Genomic DNA, 6,482 nt, shown 5'->3' on the forward strand with positions numbered 1-6,482 from the left:
ATAGAGGGGTCACACATAGTGATATAGAGGGGTCACACATAGTGATATAGAGGGGTCACACACAGTGATATAGAGAGGGGTCACACATAGTGATATAGAGGGGTCACACATAGTGATATAGAGGGGTCACACATAGTGATATAGAGAGGTCACACATAGTGATATAGAGAGGTCACACATAGTGATATAGAGGGGTCACACACAGTGATATAGAGAGGTCACACATAGTGATATAGAGGGGGGTCACACATAGTGATATAGAGGGGTCACACATAGTGATATAGAGGGGTCACACATAGTGATATAGAGGGGTCACACACAGTGATATAGAGAGGGGTCACACACAGTGATATAGAGAGGGGTCACACATAGTGATATAGAGAGGGGTCACACATAGTGATATAGAGAGGGGTCACACATAGTGATATACAGGGGTCACACATAGTGATATATAGAGAGGTCACACAAAGTGATATAGAGAGAGGGGTCACACATAGTGATATAGAGAGGGGTCACACATAGTGATATAGAGAGGTCACACATAGTGATATAGAGGGGTCACACATAGTGATATAGAGAGGGGTCACACATAGTGATATAGAGGGGTCACACATAGTGATATAGAGAGGGGTCACACATAGTGATATAGAGAGGTCACACACAGTGATATAGAGGGGTCACACATAGTGATATAGAGAGGTCACACACAGTGATATAGAGGGGTCACACATAGTGATATAGAGAGGGGTCACACATAGTGATATAGAGGGGTCACACATAGTGATATAGAGAGGGGTCACACATAGTGATATAGAGGGGTCACACATAGTGATATAGAGGGGTCACACATAGTGATATAGAGAGGTCACACGTAGTGATATAGAGAGGGGTCACACATAGTGATATAGAGAGGGGTCACACGTAGTGATATAGAGAGGGGTCACACATAGTGATATAGAGGGGTCACACACAGTGATATAGAGAGAGGTCACACATAGTCATATAGAGAGGTCACACATAGTGATATAGTGAGGGGTCACACATAGTGATATAGAGAGGGGTCACACATAGTGATATAGAGGGGTCACACATAGTGATATAGAGAGGGGTCACACATAGTCAGGGCCGCCATCAGGAATTTCGGGGCCCCATACAACCAAAGTGTCTGGGCCCCCCACATTAATAAAAAAAAAAATAGTGTGTTCGCCCCACGCCTTGCTGGGAGGTATAATTTGGTTCCGATCAATTCTAGAGAACTGGCTCATATTCCCCATTTTCCCAGTGGCTTAAAATGTAACCTCTGTTATATAGTTATAGAATTGTAGAAACTAAGGTGCAATTTAAATGTCACCATACAGACACTTACTTGTATAGCTGCCTCTTGTGCTCTGTATACAGTGCATTATATTCACCCTTGCAACGTACAATTTATAGCGTGTCTACAAGCCCAGCGGGGCTCATTATGATGGAGACTAAAACTTATACAAGAGTGGGGTAGGGGTTCCCCTGTATTCAGAATGCTGTTGAGTACTAGGCAACCCTTTGGGGTTATTGAATTTCGAGGGTCTGGGGGGCTGTTTGATTTGTATATGTTCACCAATAATAATGCCCCCAGAGGTGCCCCCATATACTAATAATGCCCCAGAGGTGCCCCCATATACTAATAATGCCCCCAGAGGTGCCCCCCATGAACTAATAATGCCCCCAGAGGTGCCCTCATATACTAATAATGCCCCCAGAGGTGCCCGCATATACTAATAATGCCCCCAGAGGTGCCCCCATATACTAATAATGCCCCAGAGGTGCCCCCATATACTAATAATGCCCCCAGAGGTGCCTCCATGAACTAATAATGCCCCCAGAGGTGCCCTCATATACTAATAATGCCCCCAGAGGTGCCCCCATATACTAATAATGCCCCCAGAGGTGCCCCCATATACTAATAATGCCCCCAGAGGGGCCCCCATGAACTAATAATGCCCCAGAGGTGCCTTCATATACTAATAATGCCCCCAGAGGTGCCCCCATATACTAATAATGCCCCCAGAGGTGCCCCTTTTGAACTAATAATGCCCCCAGAGGTGCCCCCATATACTAATAATGCCCCCGGAGGTGCCCCCATATACTAATAATGCCCCAGAGGTGCCCCCATATACTAATAATGCCCCCAGAGGTGCCCCCATATACTAATAATGCCCCCAGAGGTGCCCCCATATACTAATAATGCCCCCCGAGGTGCCCCCATATACTAATAATGCCCCCAGAGGTGCCCCCATTCACTAATAATGCCCCCAGTGGTGCCCCCATGAGATAATAATGCCTCCAGAGGTGCCCCCATGAGCTAATAATGCCCCCAGAGGTGCCCCCATAAACTAATAATGCCCCCAGAGGTGCCCCCATATACTAATAATGCCCCCAGAGGTGCCCCCATATACTAATAATGCCCCCAGAGGTGCCCCCATATACTAATAATGCCCCCAGAGGTGCCCCCATACACTAATAATGCCCCCAGAGGTGCCCCCATACACTAATAATGCCCCCAGAGGTGCCCCCATATACTAATAATGCCCCCAGAGGTGCCCCCATATACTAATAATGCCCCCAGAGGTGCCCCCATTCACTAATAATGCCCCCAGTGGTGCCCCCATGAGATAATAATGCCTCCAGAGGTGCCCCCATGAGATAATAATGCCCCCAGAGCTGCCCCCATATACTAATAATGCCCCCAGAGGTGCCCCCATATACTAATAATGCCCCCAGAGGTGCCCCCATATACTAATAATGCCCCCAGAGGTGCCCCCATATACTAATAATGCCCCAGAGGTGCCCCCATATACTAATAATGCCCCCAGAGGTGCCCCCATATACTAATAATGCCCCCAGAGGTGCCCCCCATTGAAACTAATAATGCCCCCAGAGGTGCCCCCATATACTAATAATGCCCCCAGAGGTGCCCCCATATACTAATAATGCCCCCAGAGGTGCCCCCATATACTAATAATGCCCCCAGAGGTGCCCCCATATACTAATAATGCCCCCAGAGGTGCCCCCCATGAACTAATAATGCCCCCATACAGTAATAATGCCCCCAGAGGTGCCCCCCTTGAACTAATAATGCCCCCAGAGGTGCCCCCATATACTAATAATGCCCCCAGAGGTGCCCCCCATGAACTAATAATGCCCCCAGAGGTGCCCCCATATACTAATAATGCCCCCGGAGGTGCCCCCATATACTAATAATGCCCCCAGAGGTGCCCCCATATACTAATAATGCCCCCAGAGGTGCCCCCATATACTAATAATGCCCCCAGAGGTGCCCCCATTCACTAATAATGCCCCCAGTGGTGCCCCCATGAGATAATAATGCCTCCAGAGGTGCCCCCATGAGCTAATAATGCCCCCAGAGCTGCCCCCATATACTAATAATGCCCCCAGAGGTGCCCCCATATACTAATAATGCCCCCAGAGGTGCCCCCATATACTAATAATGCCCCCAGAGGTGCCCCCATATACTAATAATGCCCCAGAGGTGCCCCCATATACTAATAATGCCCCCAGAGGTGCCCCCATATACTAATAATGCCCCCGGAGGTGCCCCCATGAACTAATAATGCCCCCAGAGGAGCCCCCATACACTAATAATGCCCCAGAGGTGCCCCCATACACTAATAATGCCCCCAGAGGTGCCCCCATACACTAATAATGCCCCCAGAGGTGCCCCCATACACTAATAATGCCCCCAGAGGTGCCCCCATATACTAATAATGCCCCCAGAGGTGCCTCCATATACTAATAATGCCCCCAGAGGTGCCCCCATTCACTAATAATGCCCCCAGTGGTGCCCCCATGAGATAATAATGCCCCCAGAGGTGCCCCCATGAGCTAATAATGCCCCCAGAGCTGCCCCCATATACTAATAATGCCCCCAGAGGTGCCCCCATATACTAATAATGCCCCCAGAGGTGCCCCCATATACTAATAATGCCCCCAGAGGTGCCCCCATATACTAATAATGCCCCAGAGGTTCCCCCATATACTAATAATGCCCCCAGAGGTGCCCCCATATACTAATAATGCCCCCAGAGGTGCCCCCCATTGAAACTAATAATGCCCCCAGAGGTGCCCCCATATACTAATAATGCCCCCAGAGGTGCCCCCATATACTAATAATGCCCCCAGAGGTGCCCCCATATACTAATAATGCCCCCAGAGGTGCCCCCCATGAACTAATAATGCCCCCATACAGTAATAATGCCCCCAGAGGTGCCCCCCTTGAACTAATAATGCCCCCAGAGGTGCCCCCATATACTAATAATGCCCCCAGAGGTGCCCCCCATTGAAACTAATAATGCCCCCAGAGGTGCCCCCATATACTAATAATGCCCCCAGAGGTGCCCCCATATACTAATAATGCCCCCAGAGGTGCCCCCATACACTAATAATGCCCCCAGAGGTGCCCCCATACACTAATAATGCCCCCAGAGGTGCCCCCATACACTAATAATGCCCCCAGAGGTGCCCCCATATACTAATAATGCCCCCAGAGGTGCCCCCATTGAAACTAATAATGCCCCCAGAGGTGCCCCCATATACTAATAATGCCCCCAGAGGTGCCCCCATACACTAATAATGCCCCCAGAGGTGCCCCTAAAAAAACAAACATCCTACTCACCTAATCCGCGCTGTGCAGGCAGCAGCTCTTCTTCCTCCTCTTCGGGCTCCATCTTGCGAGCCGCAGGGACGGGACTTCCGGCAGACGTGATGACGCCACATCATCACGCCTGCCGGAGAGGTCACGGCCCGGCCTCCCATAGGCTGCTGGTATGAAGTGCCGGCAGCCAGGCCTGTATTTAGAGTTTATGCTGCCCTAGGCACTTTGCACGCTGAGGCGCCCCCCCCCCCCCACCCCATTACTGTACATGCATGGTATATACCCTGGCACTTGGGTGTCGCTCTGCTTGATGCCCGCTGTTCTTATCAAACAAATGTGATGGAGGAAGGAAGGAGGCCGGGGACGTCTTAGTTTGGGGGCCGCTTCTGTCCAGTGTCGGACTGGGGGACCTGGGGCCCACCAATATAGAACCAGTGAGACACGACATGCTGACCCGCTCCTTTCCTGAATTCATCTGTATCTGTGACAAATCCCTACATTTATACAGCTCTCAGGGTATGCTGGGAGTTGTAGTCTCTGAGAGGACAACCCTGTAATAAATCACTGTGTGCAGAGGCTCCTGGTGGCTGCAATCTGTGGGTGACAACCATCAGCCCTGAAGGTCCAGCAATACATCTGTCTACACTGTACTACAACTCCCAGCATTTACTGACAGTCTGCAGCCCTCAGCATATGCTGGGAGTTGTAGTGCCTGCAGCTGTTGTAGTTGGGTCCTATACACTGGATGCTTTGTGGCATATAAGAATACATAGATCTGTAGGGGCTCAGTGCAGGGAAGTGACCCCAGAACATCACTAATAGGGGATAGAACAACAACATCTCCCCCTACCCCCTATTAGTGATGTTCTGGGGTCACTTCCCTGCACTGAGCCCCCACAGATCTATGTATTCTTATATGCTACAAAGCATCCAGTGTATAATGCACCTAGGGCCCAACTACAACAGCTGCAGGCACTACAACTCCCAGCATTTACTGAAAGTCTGCAGCCCTCAGCATATGCTGAGAGTTGTAGTGCCTGCGGCTGATGTAGTTGGGTCCTAGTTTAAAAGTTTGCGCTAGTGTACTGTAGTGACCGCGGGGCTGTGTCAGTACACTACTGCAAACAATACACTGACCCATTTAGACCCCAATGGTACACAGGCTCTGCACACTATAGAAGTGATTACAGTGCAGTTACTAATGACTCACCGGTGACGTCTTCTCCGATTGCCGTCGCTTCTTGCTTTCTTCTCCATCTGGCGCAGCAATCAAGAAGACTTCTCCGACCACAACTAGTCTGCAAGCAGGCAGCTGGGGGTGACTGGGGAAGGGAGGCAGCTGGGTGTGCCAGGGGAAGCAGCTGGGGTGAAGGGGAGAAGCTGGGGTGACAGGGGGAAGGAGAGCAGCTGGGGTGACGGGGAGGGGGAGCAGCTAGGGGGGGCAGGGGGAGAATCTGGGGAGGCAGAGGGAGCAGCTGGGGGCAGGGGGAGTAGATGGGGGCAGGAGGAGGAGCAGATGGGGGGCAGGGGGAGCAGCTGGGGTGAGAGGGGCAGGGGTAGTAGATGGGGGGCAGGGGAGCAGCTGGGGTGAGAGGGGCAGGGGGAGCAGCTGGGGGGGCAGAGGGAGCAATGTGGGGCAGAGGGATCAGCTCGGGGCAGCAGCTGGGGTGGCAGGGGGAGTAGATGGGGGGCAGGAGGAGCAGCTGGGGTGGCAGGAAGGGGGAGCAGATAGGGGGCAGCTAGGGTGGCAGGGAGAAGATTGGGCAGCTGAGGTGCAGGGGGAGAAGATGGGGGACAGGCGGAGGAGCAGATGGGGCAGGGGGAGAAGATG

Source organism: Dendropsophus ebraccatus, chromosome 9 (assembly GCF_027789765.1).
Source record: "Dendropsophus ebraccatus isolate aDenEbr1 chromosome 9, aDenEbr1.pat, whole genome shotgun sequence".
NCBI classification, from domain to species: domain Eukaryota; kingdom Metazoa; phylum Chordata; class Amphibia; order Anura; family Hylidae; genus Dendropsophus; species Dendropsophus ebraccatus.